Below are 21557 nucleotides of genomic sequence, written 5' to 3'. Positions count from 1 at the left end.
CTCCGTGACAGCAATGGCAGACAATCATTTCGCGCCCTTTTTCCCTGGATTGCCCTGGCAGATGCCATAACATGGCAACCATGCAGCCCGTTTAGCCTTTTGTCACTGTCACCATATGTGTACTGGATGCTGCTGACAGACGCGGTACTGCAGTGCTACACAGCAGCATTCATTTGCCTTTGCAAGGTAGCAGAGATGGTTACCAGCTACAGCACCGTCTGCAATTGGAAATTGGCAATGATGGTTACCAGTCCTTTTGTACTGTCTGCTGCTGTCATGGGTGCTCCTGGCTGGCCTCGCTGAGGTCAGCTGGGGGCGCATGGACAAAAATGGGAATAACTCCCCGGATCATTCCCTTCTTTGTTTTGTCTAAAAATAGAGTCAGTCCTACCTAGAATATGGGGCAAGTGTAGAGAACCAGAGAGCACAACTGCTCCGGGTCAGAGCCCCAGAGATCCCGCAGACATGATGATGCCATCCTAGGGGATGCCCCTGCAACAACCTCACCCATTGTTTCCCTTCTTCCCCAACCCTCCTGGGCTACCGTGGCAGTGTCCCCCCCATTTGTGTGATGAAGTAATAAAGAATGCAGGAATAAGAAACACTGACTTTTTAGTGAGATAAAATGAGGAGGAGGCAGCCTCCTGCTGCTATGCTAGTCCAGGCAGTACAGAATATTCATTAGACATGAAAGGGTGGGGTGAGGCACTCAGCCTCCAGTTGCTATGATGAGGACGGTTTTCAATCCTTCTGTACCGTCTGCAGGGAATAACAGGGAGTCATTCCCATTTTTGCCCAGGCGCCCCTGGTCGACCTCACCAAGGCCAGCCAGGAGCACTCACGGGATGATGATCAGGACAGATATCAGTCATTTTGCACCATCTGCCACCAGGGAGGGGAGGGGATGCTGCTGTTCAGCGCTGCAGCACCCCATCTACCAGCAGCATGCAGTAGACAGGGTGACATTGAAAAAAGGCGAGAAACGATTTTTTTCCCCTTTCCTTTCGTGGGGGGGAAGGGGGTAAATTGACGACATATACCCTTAAACACCCGGGAAAATGTTTTTGACCCTTCAGGCACTGGGAGCTCAGCCAAGAATGCAAATGCTTTTCGGAGACTGCGGGGACTGTGGGATAGCTGGAGTCCTCAGTCCCCCCTCCCTCCCTCCATGAGCATCCATTTGATTCTTTGGCTTTCCGTTACGCTTGTCACGCAGCACTGTGCCGAGTCCCTGCTGTGGCCTCTGTCTATCATAGCTTGGAGATTTTTTCAAATGCTTTGGCATTTCGTCTTCTGTAACGGAGCTGTGATAGAACAGATTTGTCTCCCCATACAGCGATCAGATCCAGTATCTCCCACACTGTCCATGCTGGAGCTCTTTTTGGATTTGGGACTGCATCGCCGCCCGTGCTGATCAGAGCTCCACGCTGGGCAAACAGGCAATGTAATTCAAAAGTTTGCAGGGCTTTCTCTGTCTACCTGGCCAGTGCATCCGAGTTCAGATTGCTTTCCAGAGCGGTCACAATGATGCACTGTAGGATACCGCCCAGAGGCCAATACCGTCAAATTGCGGCCACACTAACCCTAATCCGACGTGGCAATACCAATTTCAGCGCTACTCCCCTCGTCGGGGAGGAGTACAGAAATCGGTTTTAAGAGCCCTTTTTATCGATATAAAGGGCTTCGTTGTGTGGACAGGTGCAGGGTTAATTCAGTTTAACACTGCTAAATTTGGTTTAAACGCGTAATGTAGACCAGGCCTCAGTCTATAAGGTGCCACAGGACTCTTTGCTGCTATTCCTTAATCGTGATTCATACATGTAAATGCTATTATGTTTGCTCATCTGACTAAAAATGATTAAATGTCATCTTTGGAAAGATGGTCTCTTGCCTAAGTCTGACCAAGCTGCTGAAAATAGTAATGCATCCAGGATTCTTAAGAGTCTTGTGTCATATATTGTAATTTCGATCACCTTTCAAGGTTGGGAGAGGAGTAGAAGGAGGTGCTAAGTATGTTCTTGCCAAGATTGCGCTTACAAGGAATAAGTCTAGATCTGCTATCAGTCAAAGGGCCTCTATGATCAGACATCTTGATTTCATTGGGGAACGCTTGAGTTTTAATGGGATTTCACGTCATTCTTTACCCAAGAACTATGGTAATCAGTATTCTAGAAATAGGGTGTTTGCCAGCTGGACTGTATCCCTAGGATTGCTTTTCTGATTTGCTTGGACATCCAGTGCGTGCATGTTATTTTGTGGGAAGCTGCAGTGGAGAACAAAACAGAAACAGTACCAAGAGAAGTTGCTTTTGCTGATGTTCAAAGAATAGACCTAGGACTCTGATCACGTTCATTAGCAGTGTGAGGGGTGGGAGATAAATGATGAGAGTTCTCATCATTTGTGCCAACTTTGGCCTTGGAAAATTTTCTTCACGTCCTCTATTTGTGATATGGAAGAAGAAAAGCATGGAACAGATCAAGTAAGTAGCCCCTGGCCCTTTTGGTGAGGCAATCACAATGCAATAATTTTTGGGGAATGCTTTCAGAAATTCTGAATGCTGTTTATTTTACCCTCCTAGAGATGTTATTTTTCACTGTGGGATACTCATATGAGTGTACAGTATTGCAAACATACATTATTTAAAGTGGACAGAGGGTTATCTGTGTTTGCAGCTAGTGTTTTTATTAGTTAGGAGAATCTTCTAAATGCTGTGGATCTCTATTTGAATGGCCATTATGTTGTTAACTGAAAAGTTCCAAAGGATTTTTTTCTGAAGAATTTATCTGTCTTTATTATCTTAATTTAACTTAACAGAGAACACCTTTGGATAATTGAAAGTTAAGAAATGTTAAGGATCAAATTTCCAAAAAGGAAAAAGCTTGGAAATTCAGAGTTAAGGTTTTTATAAACATAAAATTTGCCAATGTACCTACAATTTTGTGCACTTATCCATGTGACAAAGGGACAAATTCTCTACTAGTATAAATACATGGGCTTCAGTAGAGCTATGCTAACAGAGAATTTGGCCCAGATTTATGTCTGTAACTACTGCAGTTACTGTCTGCGCTTATCACCTCCCCTTTATCAACAGTAATGGAAAATGTTGTAATTGGAACTTTAACAATGTTGCTGCTGTTGCAAGAACCAGAATAGAATCAAGCTTTATGTCTGGATCGTTGCGGAGGCCATCCAGGTAATGGGACTAATCAGTACTAGAATACATGCAGTGAATCCTCAAATGGATGGCTCAGGATTGATGATAGGAAATAGGTTCATTTTTTTCTCTTGGTCACCGGTTCAGATCCAGGTTTATTAGTCAGCAAAGGCTATTACCATTTCCAGATGCATATGAAATGGATCAGTCTACAAGGTCCCAGTTGATACTAATTAACTGCCAGTCTGACCCTGTGGATTGAGTGGGAATTAACACTGACAAAGATTCTTTGTTGACTCAGCTTGGTAGGACAGTGTGGAGAAAAGTCCCTGCTGCTGCCTCTCCTGTACCCATTCTGTAGACAAATAGGATGGCAGTCTTGAGGGTTGTCGATCCAACACTTTCCATTATAATTAAATCCACTCCTTATAACTGAACCAGTCTGCTGTCTCTGAAAGCTGTAGGGCTATTTATTGCTGAGACGCTTCACTACAATGGTGATGGATGCTGTCGAAACCCCAAATGTAGATGGAAATGAGCACTTGATTTTTCATCAGTAGGATTTTCAAGGCCTATAACTAGCCTGGTGCACAATATAGCATGTGTATGTGTCAGAAATGACTCTGTCTAGCACGTGATTATTAATGACTAGAATTATAGTAGAGGCCTTAGCTGAAATTAGGGCTGTACATATACCTAGTAAGAAACAGTCCCTGTTCTAAAGATCTTACAATCTAAATAAGACGGGGTGGGGGGGGGGGATGGAGAAAGGGACTATTATCTGTGGCACAGAGAGATTAAGTGACTTGTCCAAAGTCATACAGGAAATTGTGACAGAGGTGGGAATTGAACCCAGTCCTCCTGAGTCCCAGTTCCATATCTTTACCAGAAGCCCATCCTTCCTTTCTGGTACAGCTATTTCCCTCTCATCCAGCAAACATTTGTGTGATGAACTAGCTCCCTTTACAGGTTGTTTTCATGGCTATTGTATACAGTAGAACCTCAGAGTTACAAACTGACCAGTCAACCACACACCTCATTTGGAACCAGAAGTACACAATCAGGCAGCAGCAGAGACCAAAAAAAATTAAGCAAATACAGTGTAATACTGTGTTAAATTGTCAAAGAGTTCTGTGGCACCTTATAGACTAATAAACGTATTGGAGCATGAGCTTTCGTGGGTGAATACCCACTTGGTCGGATGCATGTGATACTGTGTTAAATGTAAACTATTGAAAAAAAGGAGGAGAGGAGTGTTTTTCTTCTGTATAGTAAAGTTTCAAAGCTGTATTAAGTCAGCTTTAAACTTTTGACAGAACAACTGTAACTTTTGTTCAGAGTTACAAACATTTCAGAGTTATGAACAACCTCCATTCCTGAGATGTTCATAACTCAACAGTTCTACAGTAATTAGAAGTGGAATCCTGAAGTGGTTTTACGTTTCTGAATATTAAGAGCATTATTTTTATAGTCAAAACCAATTAGCATTGTATACAGATAATGTCTGAGCTCTGAATACTAAAAAATTGTGATTGGGGGTATTATCTCATTGTTAGCATTAGCTTGGTAAATAAGGAATGATTTAAGATATTCTTAACTTTTAAAATGTTAACAATCTTGTTTAAACAATATTTGTTCCTTCATTTAGGGTCTGATCCTGCAAAACATGGAGTTTCTTCTGAAAGGGGTTGAGTTATCTCAGCTCCCCTTGTCACTGGGATTTGAGGGTTTTCAGGAGCTGCTCAGCACCTTTCAGGATCAGACTTCAAATAATCTCTTGAGAGGCACATGGTTCTAATGTTGAAGTTTAAAATAACCATAACCCATGGAGTGACTGACCTCAGGCAGCAGTTAATTTTTATCTAGCCTCTCTGAGCTTACAGTCTGAGAGCAGAATTGCCTTCTGTTTAATTACGGAATCTTTCTGTATTTTAATGTCTATTGTTTAATTAGAACTAACCTGATATGGGGAAAAAAATTAACACTCTGTGTCAGAGAATTTTTTGTTCTGAATCATCTCATTTACAGAATACACAATCTCAATATGAGAAATGTCAGAATTAAGGTTGCCAGGTCCCCTTATGCGTACGCATTATGATAGTCTTTAATAACATGGTCACTTTTTTTTTTTTTCCCCATAGGATCCCTTTCTCATTCAGTGTTCAGGATGGATGATGCTCACTGAAAGAGCAGCTATTTGTAGTATCTGTTTTAGCCTCATTGTTAAATGAGTGGCCCCACATATCTGATTGCTTCCAAAACATTAATAAATTTATTTTCAAGGAATATCAGTGAGGTGAGGAGGTGGTACTATTCCACTTTTACAGAGAAATTAAGATCAGAAGTGTCCACCAATTTTGGGTGCCCAATTTGAGATGCCTGGGACCTGAATTTTTCATGGTGCTTAAATGGTTAGCTGTTAGGTTCAAAGCACAGCTTCCATTGACTTCAGCTTGCAGCTGTGGGTACTTGGGGCCTCAGCCTGTCAGACCTATGTTTTCAAGGTGGGGACCCAGCGAATGAGGAGCACACAATTAGTGACTACCTGTGAAAAGTTTGGTTTAAGTGATGTGTCTAGCAACACACAGGAACTCTGTGGCAGAGGCAGGAGAAGAATCCAGTTCTCCCTGTCACTATGCAACTGTCTTAACCACAAGACCATCCTTTCTTTTCCTGAAGCCCCCCATCACTCATATTGCACATACCCACACATACACCGCTACCTCGATATAACACCACCCGATATAACACAAATTTGGATATAACACAGTAAAGCAGTGCTCTGGGGGGAGCGAGGGAGCTGCACATTCCGGTGGAGCAAAGCAAGTTCAATATAACACGGTTTCACCTATAATGCGGTAAGACTTTTTGGCTCCCAAGGACAGAGTTATATCAAGGTAGAGGTGTACATACACCTCCCCTACCCTCACCCCCTCCCCACACAATATGTAGAATCCATCTTTTTTCGCCTTCAGCATTTGTACTGCTTTATTTAGTGCTTGCAGAAACAGATAACCACTAAAGCACAAACTGGATGAAGATAAAAGCATTACATTTCTGAAGCTTGACTGGTCTGCTCCATACTAATACATACACACAGGGAATCTGTCTGGCCTCTTGGCAGAGTTAACTTTTTTCCTTGAATAGTTCAGGCTGTAAAATAATTGTTCAACATTTGTCTTCTCAATTATGTGGATTTTTCCATGGTTAGTCAGCCTCTAACTCACCCATCCCATTGTGTATGGGGGGAGCTGTCTCCCTCCTCCCATCTTAAAGGTGATCAGCAGTGCATAAGAAAGACTGGTCGTGTAACATTGTTTTATTTCCTTAAGATCGATAAAGAAGCCCCAAAAGGTTTCTTCAAAGATTTTCTCTCTTCTTGTTCTTTATACCTTAAGCATCAGGACAGTCAGGTCTTACCTTTGGCTTTGCTGCAGAGCTTATTGGTGGTTCTCAGATATGAATGGCAAGCTTAATCTGCCATTTAAGAAAAGAGCTTTTTCCCAACTGTTTGGTCAGATTTTTGAGTTAAATTTTTTTTTTTAATGAAACCAATAGCCCACCCCCCCCCGGATTTTTAATAGTGTGGTTAAAATAATTGTAGTACCACTATCCACCCGGTTATCTCTCTAATGCCAGTCTCCTTATGGCTTTTTGATGGACTGATCTGGGTTCATTTGGATTAGCTCAGCAGGATGTAACTTTCTTATTCTCTTCCCAGTTAAACTTGGTGGTACTTTCACCCCTTCACTCCTTCTTGGCGGGATCACTGGGGCATCTTGGAAGGAAAATTCTAACCACAGGGTTACCCCAAGCCAGATAGTTGCAGACTCCCAAGGAATAACTTAAACACACACAATATAGTCAACAGAGCAATTGTATTGAACAGCAAAAAATATAACAAGGTAATCCAATTTTTTCAGGTCACCTGTACCCTCCCCATGCTGATAGTAGCAATGAATTTCCCCACTTGTGATCTGATATAGCAAGAATAAAATTTTGTGTCCCATTGGTAAGTGTTCTCCAGGGGCACCCTTGATGACCTGGGACAATCTCTTCTGTAGCACCAATAAACAATTTAGCTGACTTGGTTCAGCACAGCCCAAAAGGTTCACGTGGGATAAGATGGCAAGTCCCTCCACAGGTTTAATAGATAGTAGGTAATAAAAGCCCTTACCTCCTGGCTCGAGGATGCAATTCAGGGAATGGGGCAGGGTGTCTCCCAAACAATTTATCTGCTTATTTAATCATAAGATGGTGCCCTCACAATTCTGTGAATGATCCTCAGGTTTACAGCTGACTCTGGACTCCTCAGAGGAGCTGACAATCACAGTTGGCAGGTGTTCTGTTCAGACAGGAATCAGGCTGCTTCTGTTCCCGAGATTTTCCCTCGCCATAAAGGGACAGAGGGATCAGGGTGCAGATCATAACAACAGTCCTAAAAACTCCTAATCTCCTACCGTAGAACTCGGATACAATCATTGTAGGCAGACAGCCCTGACCCAGCAAGGGTAGCACTTGCCAATTGGTAACTGATTTATCTAGGGAGCTGAAGGTCTACTTCAGCCGGACTGGATAGGGAGTTTTCCCTGTAAACTGGGAGTTATCTTGAGCAGGGAAAGGACCAAGTTTAGGGGCATTGCTTCAGGACACTTGGAGGCCAGTTCTGAGGGGGACCCTGCGTGCACTTTGGTATGCACAAGCTCACCAAACTGCAAGTCCTACCCTTTCTGGCTGGCTCCACACTCTCCCCAGATAACTTCTTTCTTCTCACAGTGCTCCCGAGGAGGGCATCTCATTGAGGGCCTTTGTGATAGGTCTGGCTAGCTCTACTTTCCTGAGCGTTTTCTTGTTCATCGTTTGACTCTCACCCCACTTTTGCTCAGACACTGCTCCTCCTCTGAGCTGGTCGGTCGCTTGAAATAGTGTCTCTGCTCTCTCCCTATGGCTTGCCTGGCAAGCTGTCTCTGCTCTTGGTCCCCTAACATCCCAGGGACAGCATGCCCCTCCCTGAGTTATTGGCACACAGACACCCAGGCAAGCTCTGTGAGGGATACATAATGTTCTCTGTTAATTTCACTTGATAGTTACCATCTCATTTTCCGTAATGCCACCAGCTCCACAGTCAGCCATAGTCTTCCAGGAAGGGCAGAGGGTCAATGGGCAGACAAGACCTGGATTACTATTTTGTGTTTTGTTTTGTTTTTTACACTCATCCCCCATCTTTTTATGATGTCTGAAGGGTGGCTTTTGTGTGAAAAGCTAGGAAATGAGTAAAATAACTAGACTTTTTGATCATCTCCCTCACAGATGCCTTGATCTCAGGCATCCAGCTTATGCTCCTTGGGCACAGGCTGTCTGGTGTTTCTCTAAAGGCAGGGAAGTGTTCCAGACTGGGTTCCAATTCTTCTCCTATCTGTCCCACTCACTGGGTCTGATTGATCCTCCTGTGGATTTCCTTTTGAGTCTCACGCCTCTGAGTGCTCTGATACGGTACGTTAGATGTCATGTAGTCAGTGTTCTTAAATGATTAGTATTTATTATACATCCCCTTTCAAGGCTCTGTTTAAAGAGACGCTGTTACACAAAAAGAGCATGACACTTTCTTGGGCCTACTTGCTTAAGATAATTTACAAACGGGAGGGCTGTAGAATAAGCTAGGAGAGTTTTTCCTTATAAAAGGAGTATTGCTGTAATGGCGACCCTCAGTCCTCTCTGCCGTTTACTTAGGGGACTTCTGCAAATGTGGATCCATCTGCTACCTAGAGGATCAGTCCTCATGGCTTACTTACACAAGTCCTGATGAATGTTTAATGTTCAGCAACAGGGGAGAGTCAAAACTGGTGGGGACCATGTGCCATTGCATCGTGATGATTTCATCAAGTGGGCTGTTGGGTGCTTAACACCCATTTAATGGATTTCGCAGATAGCTTGCAGGAGAGTCAAAGCCTAGGTGGTTACAACATAGAGGAAGGAACCAACATCCCTGGTCATTCGATCATCATGAGATGTTACTGGAACCAGTGAGGACATTTTGAAGTCAGTTTCCCATTAAGCCGTGAGTCAGTTTGTGAACTGTACCTGTTGGATTCTCCTGTATTTCACACTGACCCTATGAAAATAGGCAAAGAACTGCAATAAAGTGCTTTATTTTGTAATAGAAAAGGCCTCAGAAATCCTATATCCTGCATTATGAGAAGAGCAGTCACTTTATGCTGCTATGCAAGCTTGTGTTCTGGAATTCATACTGCCTGGAAGTTAGAAGGCCTGGTTGAGAGGTGTTGAACAGTTCTAGGAGTTGTCTTACTGTGTCTTTTCTTTAAGTCTTTGGATTATCTTTTTATGCAAAAAATGAAAACCTGTGCACATCTTGGAATATCAAACAGACGTTTTACCTTTTGGTTCATGTGCATTACTGCTTCCCAAAAGAGCTGTGGCTCCGCTAGGGGGTGGTGGTGTGTGTCTGCTCAATGAGTTGCAAGTAAGGAGAGAGCAGTGTTTAAATGGTTGAATTGCAACCTTGCAGGTGAGTGACCTGTATATTGGGAATGTTAGCAGAAATATTTTAGTGCCTTTTCTGAGCATAGGTGGATTCCTCAGTTCATTTCCCCCTTATCTGCATCACAACAAAATCTGAGTCCAGAATGAAAGTGACAGGTTACTTTCAATCTAATGGTAGAATAGGGATGAGGGGGAGGAGAGGGAAGGAAGGAAGGAGGAAAGAGATCCTGGCTTTTTCAAAGTTCATATCCTGTCATCTCCTTAATCACTAATCAGAGTATGTAGTTTTTCGAGCATGATATTGCACAATCCTTTAGAGCAAACAGAAGAGCTGACCGTTATCATTTTTGCCTTGACTTAAAGCCCCAACAACTATTACTAACGTTGCAGACAAAGTAGGTAAGGTGGTAATAAAAAAAACAACGTATCTTCTGTTGGTGGAAGGTACAGACTTTCAAGCTGTACAGAGCTCTCTTTAAGGTCTGGGGAAGAAAATCAGAGTGAGCTAAACATAAGTTGGGACAGATTGTTAAATAATGCATGTTGTAGGTGGACACTTGAAATGAAATGGGCAATTGAGGGTTAGAATGTTTTATAAATAAGGGGTTTGAAGTGGGCAATTAAGGGGAGCAGGAAATGTTAGTGTGTTATAAATTGTTTTAATAAGCCATAAAACCAGTGTCTCTGTTGAGTCCATGGTTTTTCCTGTCTAGCAGAGTTACATATTTAAGTTCTCAGGCTCTTGAAGGTGTTGTGCTGATTTCCCTAGAGGACGAGTATTGAAAGATCAGATATGGAGTGATCACTATGAAAAGTGTTTGTCCCAAGGTGATACGGTGTTTTTCTTTTTATCATTTTTCTGTGCAGGTTCATTTGAGGATGTAACGATTGGCTGGTTTCACCCACATAGTTGTTGTGGCATTGTTAATGTTTTTCTTTTCATTTGTTGAACACTAACTTTGTACTTGGCCACTGTACAGATATCCAAGAGAAACAGTCCCTGTCCCATGGCCTGATAATGTAAATGGATGAACAGTGGGCAACAATGTAGATGCACAAAGCATTTCATGACCAGAAGGTGGATTCTTCACCCAGTTTTGCAACAGTGTTTGAAACAGTAGAGCTACAGAGCTTCACTGATAAGCATTGTGGGACAAGTGTGTTGTGAGGAGGGTTTTCTAAGCCTTCCACAGCAACATTGAGGAGGAAGTTCCAGGGAAGAGCAGCATAAAAGGAGGGTCAGAGAGAAGTGATGCAATGCAAAAGGAGTTCCTGAGGTGGAAGGTATGTATTGAGGATCGAGGTCAGGGGGAGGTGGAGAGAGATGTAGGGTACCGCAGAGTTGTGCAGAGCTTGAAATCTACAGGGAAGCATTTAAACTTGATGTAGAAGGTGAGATGGTGTTAGTAGGATTCAGTTAGACGGCTGATATGGTTCAGACCTGGTTGAGTTAGGAACGTCCCTCCAGACTGACGTTCAGACCGTTCCAGCCCATTTCCATCACTGAGCAATTCCCAAAAGCAGAACTATGGCGGCTATGTCAAAAATTGATCCCCTGTAATGTTTACCAATTGCCAGACAGTTAGAATTCTTCCCTGGTCCCTTCTACAATAAATAAATGTAACATATGGAAGCACTTTAGTAATCAGCGCCTCACTGGACCAGAAAGCTGAACTAAATGACTTCTTGTAATGTTCCAACCAGAGTGAGAAATAAAGCAGGATAAAATTGGATATTCCACTAACATCTTATGTGAAAACACAACTCTTCGCTGTGCAAGACTTGAATAGAAGATACAGATTTCCTGCTTGTTTAAATAGCACTGTAATATTAGTAGAGATCTGCTTTCGGAAATAGCCTTGAAAATAGCAGGTAATGCTCAGCTAAACTCAAACACTGAAATGGCACCATGAGTAGCTATTTCTAGATTAAGCATATAAAAAATTAATTGCTGCTAGACATCTGTAGAATTAGAGCAGCACTGGACACAAGTATTTGCTTAAACTAGATTGATTATTTCAGTTGTAAACATAATTGAGGTTAATGTGACCAGGATACTAGGCTCTTTCCAATAATTTCCTTCTTTTGCCACCCCCACCAGTCAGCTCTGCTGGGCATGTCAGTGTAGATAATTCTGTTGGTAGCCTCAGGCATTTTGAGTATAATGTGTGTGGAGGTTTTTTTTGGTGATGGTGGTTGTTTTTTTTTAATACCGCTTAGGTAGTAATAAACGCTACAGACAGTTTTTCAAGGGCTAGCACAGTTCTCTGTTATGCCATAGACAACGGTGATCCCTTGTTCTGGAAGCAGACAAAACTAAATCATGCCCCTCTGCTCACTCCCAGCAGAGCATAATCTTGTAGGTAACATTTCAACATGTCATGGCAAAGTAGATGCCTGGTCAGCTCAGATCACTGCATCTTTGTTCAAGCATCAGGGTGGAAACACATTCTGAAATATAAGTCGTACAAATATGCAGATTGCAGTGTTCTGAAATAGGCTGTAATGCGGGAATGAAACTAAAGACGACAATAACATAAGGCAGCCAGCTATCATTTATCGAGCCAGCTGATGTATTTCCCTGGGAGAACCTGACAGAAAATTTCAGTGCCCCTGTCATGGTATAAACCCCCACTCTGAACCTTAGCGTCCAAAAGATGGGGTACCAGCATGAATTCCTCTAAGCTCAGTTACCAGCTTAGTACTTGTAGCGCTGCCACCAACCAGGAATTCCAGTGCCTGGTACACTCGTCCCCTCAAAACCTTGCCCACGGACCCCCAAGACCCAGACCCTCTGGATCTTAACACAAGGAAAGTAAACCCTTTCCCTCACCATTGCCTCTCCCAGGCTTCCCCTTCCTGGGTTACCCTGGAAGATCACTGTGATTCAAACTCCTTGAATCTTAAAACAGAGAGGAAAATCCACCTTCCCCCCTCCTTTTTTCTCCTCCTCCCAGACTCTCCCTGAGAGAGAAAGTAATCCTAACACAGAGAGAAAATAACTTTTCTCTCCCCCTTCCCTCCTTTCTCCCCACCAATTCCCTGGTGGATCCAGACCCAGTCCCCTGGGGTCTCACCAGAATAAAAAAACAGTCAGGTTCTTAAACAACAAAAGCTCTTAATTAAAGAAGGAAAAAGTAAAAATTATTTTTGTAAATTTAAGATGGAATATGTTACAGGGTCTTTCAGCTATAGACACTGGGAATACCCTCCCAGCCTAAGTATACAAGTACAAATTAAAATCCTTTCAGCAAAATACAAATTTGAACTCCTTCCAGCCAAATACATATTTGCAAATAAAGAAAACAAACATAAGCCTAACACGCCTTATCTACCTAGTACTTACTATATATGAGACTGTATCAGAGAGATTGGAGAGAAACCTGGTTGCACGTCTGGTCCCTCTGAGAACCCAGAGAGAACAACAACCAAAATCTAACAGCACACACACAAACTTCTCTCCCTCAAGATTTGAAAGTATCCTGTCCCCTGATTGGTCATCTGGTCAGGTGACAGCCAGGCTCACTGATTTTGTTAACCCTTTACATGCAAAAGAGATATGAAGTACTTCTGTTCTATTAACTCTTACTTATCTGTTTATGACAGCCCCTGATGCATTATGTAGGCAGCACAGATAGAGAGACCTGTAGGAAAGCTACTCAACCCTTCCCATTATGGATATGTCTATACATAGTATATTTGCATGAGCCTCCCAGCCTGGGCTGACAGACTCAAGCTATGGGGCTTGCACTAGCACTCTACAAATATCTGGGCAGCCCGTGCTTTGAAGTTGCGGTTTGGGATGGAGCTCAGGCTCTGAAGTCAGGGAGGTTGGTGAACTTCAGAGCCACAACTTCAAAGCACGGGCTGTCCAGCTATTTTCAAAGCACCAGTGCGAGCCCCAATAGTCCGAGACTGTTAAGCCGGGCTCGGAGACTTGCTCCAAAATGTGTAGCTGCATCCTATTGAACCCCATTTTCAGTGGCTTACAACTTTTCCAAACTTGAACTATTTGGGTTGAAATTTTCCATGCTGGATGTCTGCCTCAGGCTGTTTTTTGGAAAAGTTGGAGGCATTTTTCAGAACGAGGTTTTGGAAAAAAAATACATTGTTTTAACCTGGTTAAATTCTTACCATTTTGTTGAGGTGCCTTGGCTTCTCCATGCTTTGGAACAGGGACTTGAAATTGGCACGGGATGACCCTACTGCCAGTGAGGTGCCTTTTTTCCTCCTCCTCTTCTTTGTAGTATCTCCACTACTGGTGGTTTGCAACCATTCTATATGATTTTCTGCTAATCTCTGTGGATGAATACCCCTTTTAATCCAGCCAGGATACCATGTTGTCCATCTGTCACAGAGTCACAGGCCCGATGCTCTGGGACTGCTCTATATGAAGCCAGACTCCCCTCAGGGCATGCTGCCCAAGGCAAAAAGCCTCCTCAGCTATGTCCTTCCTGGGTCTGACCTCCGAGCATCCAGCACCCCTATTCTCATTGTGCGCTTCGCACAGCCAGTCCACCTGAACGGGGTCTCTGAGAAAGCCAGAGAGGCTCTGCACCCCAACTCTGCAGTCAGCAGTTACTCTCAGCCAGCGAGTAAAACAGTCAGTTTGTTAGTTGACAGGAACACAGCATAGAACAGATCTTGTTAGCACAGACATCAGTGACTTTCAGCAAAATCCATCTTGGAGGAACCCCGGGCCAAACACCTTGGATAACCCTCTTCTCCAAGTCCTCCACAGCAGACTGCCTTGGACCCAGCTGCCTGGTCTCTGACGCGCCCATTGTCCCTCCTCTGGTCTTTGTCTTGCTTCCCGGGCAAAGTGTCACCTGGTTCTCAAGTTATGAAGGGTGCCATCCACTGCTTACATTCAGGCAACTGGACAGCCTCATCTGCCCCTGAGGGCCTCAGCAAAAGTCAGACACCCATATTCCCACCACCTAGGCATTGGTGCAGTACACAGGGAAACTGAGGTACACACGGTATTAATACAAGACTGTAAGACTCACATATCACATAACAAGGGGGGAAAACCTACTTTGTCACACCATCCAAGATAATTTTTTTCTGCCATGTGTTGTTCTGCCATCAACTTTCCCTTCCAGTGCCCATAAATATGCATTGCCCCCTAAACCATTTAACTTGTGCCCTGCACATTGAATCTTTCTTTTCATAAGATCTCTGCCAAGAGTCTGCTGAGTTCCAGTCATCTACAATACTTTTTGTTGATTACATGGTCTATCCATGTTTTCATAATTCTTTTATAACATCGTCATTCGATGGATTGTAGGTTCTTTATTCTCAATTGTTCGAGTGTCCGTGTGTCACCGTTGTAATTTAACACAAATCAAATATAAGTTTTTTAAGAATTGGAATACAAACAGATTTATGTTCCCTCTCATCAGGTGTTTATTATTCCAGAATGTGTCTTTCACTTTTGCTACTCTGGTACTGACTTCAGTATCCGACCTTCCATCTTCTGTAATGATGCTTCCTAAGTAGCAATAATTTCTTACTTGCTGTATGGAGGTGTCGTTCATTGGAATCTTGCATATTTTCACAGAATCCTTGCATGCCACCATAGTTTTCTGTCTTGTCAACAGTCAACTCTAGACCATGTTCTTTGCCATATTCATTTGTAAACTCCACTGACTTCGTCAGGCCTTCTGAATCCACCAACAGCACTTGATCATCTGCATAGCCTTTCTTCATTCCTGTCAAACGTTGCTCATATTTGGCTACGTTTTGAGCCTTTGAAAATCTCACTTGGGACATGCTCAATAGAGACTTTTTAGAGTTGGGCAACTAAATCCTCCAAAGATTTAATCTGTACGGAGTGTGGCCCATCTCAGATCTGCAGAAGCTGAGCAGATCTTTCCCTGCAGTTGCACTTCCCTAGTGCTCGGGACCACCTTGGTGCTGGGTACTAGAATGAGAGCGCAAGGACATGCATACGGTCTCTCCTCTCCTCTTCTTCCCCCCTCCACCTCCTGGGCGCTTTTAATGCTTCCCCTGCTGGCAACCAGGCAGCGAGGAGGAGAAATAGGTAAGCTGCCTGATTGGAATTCAGGGAGGTGAGGAGCTGGAGGGGCTGGGGTAACAGAGAGGGAGACTGGGATAAAGAGTTAAGGGAGGGCCAGTGGTGCACTAGGATGGGCAATCTTCATTCTAACATTCCTTAATTTTTTAGTCCTTGACTTCACATTGAACAATGCTAAGTTTGTAGTTGCTTTGTGTGTAATTTCAAATAGGCTTGTTACCTGCCTTTATTTTTTGACGGTTAAATTTTCCATGTCTCTCTGTTATCCTGTTTCTATGTAGCAGAGTGTGGGTATCGTGTTACTATAATTGGGATTTTAGCTGGTGTGTATAGATAACATGGTCTCTTGCCAAAGAAAATCAGCAGTGTGAATTGTACTCTAAAGTGGCTTTCCCAAACTCGATAATTTTAAAAGAACAGAATATAAGATAGGCGGGGGTATTTTCTTTTGGCTGAGCTGTGACAGTCTCTGCCCCCCACCCCTCCAAATGTAATAGTTCATATTAAAATAAGTATTCTACACAGTGCTGTTTTGGCTTGCTCAGACCTCCAGCTCGTCGTTAGGAGGCAAAGATTGTTTTTAGATGGTCTGAGTTTGAGGCAAAGACACACACTAGGCACATTGGGCCAGATTCTCCTCTCTCGTACATTGGTGTAACTGTGGAGTAAATGGGTGCACAATGAGATCAACTGGGTTTCTTCTGCTGCTTTATGGTAGCTTGGTCCATTGTAATAGGAAGCATATGGTCATGTCTAGCCTCGAATAGAATCTATTTAGCTTATGCACTGTCCTGTTCATGTGCTAAATTGATGTTCTGATTGTTTATTGAAATACCCAAGGGATGCTTTATTTTGACATTCATATTGCTAATGCTTTTGTCAGGCAAGGTTATTCTCCCTTAAAGGAGAGCAGTGAAGACCTCTCCACGGCCAAGGTCTTATATATAATGTACAGTAGCTCAGGGGCTAAGAATAGTTTTATTTTTGAATGCAGTTTTTGCTCCCTTGCCCCATGCAGATGAGATTTCTAATAGTACTTTTTTTCAGTATCAGCTTCTGAGTAGAGTAGATGACTTCAAGCTGCATTTCCATTTCATTCTACAGAGGAGCTTCATCTTGTCATTTCCTGCTCTCCGAGCATTCTGCCTGCTGTAAAGAGTGAGTAGGGAAGTGGGCTGTGGGATCTGCTTCTCCAGCCCTCCCTTCTAGCCTTTTTTGGGCCACTTTGTCATAAGAATAGCTCCTGCCTAGCTTTAGGCAAGCAGCAGTGGCATGAAATTGACGTGAGTGTTGGTAATTTCAGTGTTACTGGTGGGATTCTGAAAAGCCAAGGAAACTAAAAAGAGTCTTGGTAATTTCACACCTTTGCTGTTTGGCAGAGCTCTAAGCAGCAACATAGGTGGGCGGTGCTTCGCAGGTTTCCCTAATGACCCTGAATCAATTTACACTCCATTCACATTCAGAATTCATCATCTTCAGTCATTACAGCCAGAAACTTATTTTAATAGCCAGCATTGCATTGGTTCTCTCAACACTTGTTAAAGTGGTGGAGAAAAGCAACAAAGCAAATTTAGTCACTCTTGAAGTTGAGGGAATATTTTACTGATTATAGATCCTAATCCCGTTCCCCAAATTGATTATGGTGGTAGTTGTAGTGAGACAAGTGAAATTAGTGTTTGTTTTCTTTCTGGCACGCAAGATGTTTTTCATTTTTTAAATTAATTTAAAAAAATCTTAAATATACTCTGTATTCCCAGACCAAAAGTACCTTAAGATGGAGGTAGGTTTGGGAGGACATGTCAGTAATTTAGGGTAAAAACAAATTACAGGGATAGTGCTTTTTTCTCAAAACCAAGCATTATAAATCCAAGAACTTCAGAGTTAAGGTTAAACTTAACAGAAATCCATCATATTAATGTATGGCAAGTTTCCCTTTTGGCATTCCCTGTTGAGTAGATCTGATGCAGCAGATGGTATTTGAAAAGAAACTTTTAAGATTAATGGTCATGTTTTGCTTCTGTTCCTCATAATTGAGAGGCTGGCACATAAAACTTCATAAAAAAGCAGAGGTATTGCCCTTTCAAAATGCCTATCAATATCAATTTGTTCTCATCAGGGCTGAGGGCATAGGTAGCTCGGAGTTAAGATGTCATTTGCAAAATGTCCGTGATTGTTCTTAATGGGACTGAGACTACAGACTGCCCAACGACAGACAGCAGCCGTTTTGAAATAGGACATTTCTTCGTGAGTTTCTCTGAGGGAGAACACTATTCTTCAGCCTTTGCTGAAAGGGAAACTTTCAGTTGTAAAGAGTAAGGAAAAAAAGACCATTCATCCTAAAAATGTCTTTTCAAAAATGACCGATCGCAGTAGATCTATTAGATTTTTTTTGTCTGCAAATTTTTATTTTTATTTTTTTTTGTAGATAGACAACTACTTGAGATGAGATCATTCAGGACCAAAAAAAGTCTTTCCTTTTAGATACTAAATTTCTTACAGCATCCACTCTTTAAATTTTTAAATTAACTGATTTACTTGTAAATCCTCAGAAAATTCATTTTGTACTTAAACAATAAGTGGTGTAATTTTGGGCAAGATGTGTCCTACTTAAAACAGACACCCAATTTCTTTATTAAGTGCAAAACTCAACTTCCCTGTAACTCTGTTAGAGCTGCAACCAGGGCCTCCATAATAAGATAGAATTTAAAAATTTCATGCATGAAGTACTCATGAATTACTCCTGGCTGTACAGCTGTGTGTCCTGATGACTTTTACTGACTGCATCCACTAGAATGAAGACCTGATTAAATGGGTCTCAGTTAGTAGGATAACTCAGGTATTTTGTTGGAATGAAGACATTAGATATTCTCCAGGACTTGGGAACATTTTCAGTCTATTGGAAAGAGAAAATCAGTAGACCTTGTTTGAATAAAGACCATGAGAATTGTTGTGGGATTTGGGGAATTCTGTGGCCTGGCTTGTCATCCAAGTCATTAACATTTTCCACGCTTCTAAATTGTGGCTGCCTGACCGTTTATTTTGTGGAGTTAGAAGGAAGATTAAGAAAAACATTTTTATTTCAGAGTTGCTGGGAGTTGTTTGAGAGCATTTTTTTACAAGTCTCCCAGGACAATAAGTTTTAAAGAAGCCTGTTAAAAAACAAACCAATCTTAATAGAGTTGGATGCTATCGACAGAGAATTATAAACAGAGATGGTCATCCCCCCCACCCCCAGTTTATCTGTACTGTACGGCCTGTCCCCACCGAAACCCCCATTCAATAGAGAAGCAATTCTTCAGCTATGTCCTGTAAAAACATTTCATATACTGGCCAGCACTATTGACTTTAGCAAGAAATTTGTTTTTGGAAAGGGGGAAGAAAAGGTTTCAAATGGTTCCTGCTAATAGTAATGATAAAAAAATAAACTTTAGGCACTGAAAAATGGCAGCCGTGCCATTTCTTTTTAACCTTCCCAACCTTTCTTTTTAACCTGCATTATTGATTACTGCTCTGCTTAAGTTAATATTAGACATGGGTGTTTGACTTGTGGAGTATACTCTGATGGGGGGCGGGGGGAGGTATGCCGTATGTTTTACATGGCACTTCAGATCAGAAAACATTGACATGACCATTCAGGTTGCCACACTGTGGACTTGCTCATAGGTCTCCACCTACACAAGGAGAGCTAATCATATTTGGCAGTGGTGGTCTGCTGCTGATCCCCTCTATACCGCCTGGGGTTGGAAATGGTTTAGCTGCTCAGAGAGATGGGTTGAAACTGTTTATAAAAATGTTAGTAGGTACCCAGTTCCTCCAAGCCCTTCTCTTGCTCTCTGCAATGGGGTTGAAGGATTTGTTCCTCTGTTCACACTGCTGAGACATTTTCAGTGTCAGCTAAAGGGCTGGGAATGAACCTACTTGCACTCACCATTGTCAGTACCCAGTCACACTTGCACTATAGATGAGGCCATAGAGGAGGCAAATTCAGTGCTAGTTTACTATTCATGTGCCATCTAACTTTCATACAGGTTTGAAGGGGCTTAAAGATTTCCCCCAAAGACTGGAATATGGTTGAATGGTAGTTTGCATCTTTATACACACCCTAAACATGAAAAACATCTTTTGCCCTCGGGGAAGGGAAAAGGAGTCTCCAGCTGGAATTCATGATATTTTATTGAGTAAATGAGCAGTGTCATGGTTGTGTTGCAGTCTCACTGGCAACACAAATGGTGTTTTGAGAGGGAACAGCCGTTTCATACACACTTAAACTGTCTTGAGCCACCACCCTCCCCACACGATTCTTCATGTTTTCCCTGGGGGGGGGGGGAGTAGCATAGAGTAAACGAGTTAAGGAGGAGAGTTAAATAAAAAAGCTGCATTTTGTCCCTTAAAAACAGTGGTTTCCCTTTTCTCTTTGCTTGTTAATACCACATGAAATAATTCATGTTTCATAAGTGTGTTTTGGAACATGAGGTCCCAAACTGGTGCAAACCAGTCGTTCATCTTACCTACTTGCCTGGGACTGGCAGGAGGAATGTGCAACTGGCCAATTAGTGTGTGTGTGTGAGAGAGAGAGAGAGAGAGAGAGAATGTGTGTGAGAGAGAGAGAGGGCACATGGGGTGCAGAGGAAAGGGTTAATTTCTGACCCCAGTGGGGGTTCCACAGCAGCATGAGCACATCCAGTTACTTCAGCATTGAATAGTCTCTTCCGTAGTATGACCTTTGCTGGATGATGGACACCTTAGATCCCTTAGGTGCCTTTAAAAAAAATCCAGCCATTATGTCTGATTAGTGTGGGTCTTGGGTGTGTTACGAGGCATGAGACCAACATTCTGTTGTCTTCAATAGCCTGACAATCCCACCAACACCATTCCTCTTTTCTAGTGTGAATCATTCCCTTCAGGAATTTAATTCTATTCATCTATGAGCTGGTCTACAGCAGAGGTCTCAGGGCTGTGAAAAATCGACACCCCTGAGAGATGTAGCTATGCTGACCTAATCTCCAGTTTAGACAGTGCTAGGTTGATGGAAGAATTTTTCCGTTGACCTAGCTACCCCCTCGGAGGGAGGTGGATTAACTACAGGGACGTGAGTGTTTACCCTGAAGCACTACAGTGGCACCGCTGCAGCATGTTAAGTGTAGTCATACTCTATAGCGATTTACTTTAATATTAATCTTTTTGGAGGGTTTATGCAGGATATCCTGCCATGGCAAATTATTCCTGGTAGCAGAGAGAGGGAAAAAAAATAGGGAAAAGGTTAACCCTTTGGGACATATTCTGCACTTACTTAAATTAGCATAGATCCAGAATAACTGTACTGGAACCAAAGGAGTCTTGTGTGACTCACACCAGTTTAAATGAGAACAGAATTCAACCTCTTTTCACTACTGCTTTGAATATATTTGGTTCCCTGGGTCCCTTGGATCCATCTGGAAACTCTTGTTGCCTTTTCAGCAATAGGCCTATTTCAGCTTCCTTACGACTGGAAAATAAAAAAAATCCAAGGCCCTGATCCAGCAAGGAGCTCCAAGTGAGTGGACTTTCATACAAGTCACGGAAGTTCCTTGTGATCTTAGAAGTCTGCCCATGCAGAGTTCGTAGCCAAGTGGTGACTTACATTAGCAATGCTGTGTAACTTCTATAGTAGAAAGTGAGTTAAGTGAAAGGTGCAGGGTTGGTTTCCCTTTGAATTGCTGGTATCAGCTGCTTTCTTAGCCCCACTGTGTTGACTTGGGGCAAAAGAGAAGAAGGGAGCAGATGATGGTTACTGTCTCTCTCCATTTTCTCTTTGACATAGATGTTGGGATCTTCCTCGCCTCTGGAGGTTAGTTCCCTGTGTTGCATTGTTGTAGATGGTGA

The 21557-nt window shown here is 42.6% G+C and overlaps 1 protein-coding gene across 6 annotated transcripts in view; it reads left to right on the top strand.

The window, feature by feature from the left end:
- The window catches only part of STX8 (syntaxin 8), a 183644-nt gene that overhangs the window by 47796 nt on the left and 114291 nt on the right, over positions 1 to 21557 (top strand). Inside the window, exon 8 of one of the 6 annotated variants that reach the window (XR_007768735.1) lies at positions 4803 to 5206. The exons of the other annotated variants lie outside the window; for them this stretch is intronic. The gene's annotated coding sequence lies outside the window, so the exon portion shown is untranslated. Of the gene's footprint in view, positions 1 to 4802; positions 5207 to 21557 lie in introns of those variants that run through there. 6 annotated transcript variants of the gene reach the window in all.

The sequence above is a fragment of the Gopherus flavomarginatus genome, chromosome 12 (assembly GCF_025201925.1).
Source record: "Gopherus flavomarginatus isolate rGopFla2 chromosome 12, rGopFla2.mat.asm, whole genome shotgun sequence".
Classification (NCBI taxonomy): domain Eukaryota; kingdom Metazoa; phylum Chordata; order Testudines; family Testudinidae; genus Gopherus; species Gopherus flavomarginatus.
Note: the sequence above shows the minus strand (reverse complement) of the source record. Positions and strands in the feature narration are given on the sequence as shown.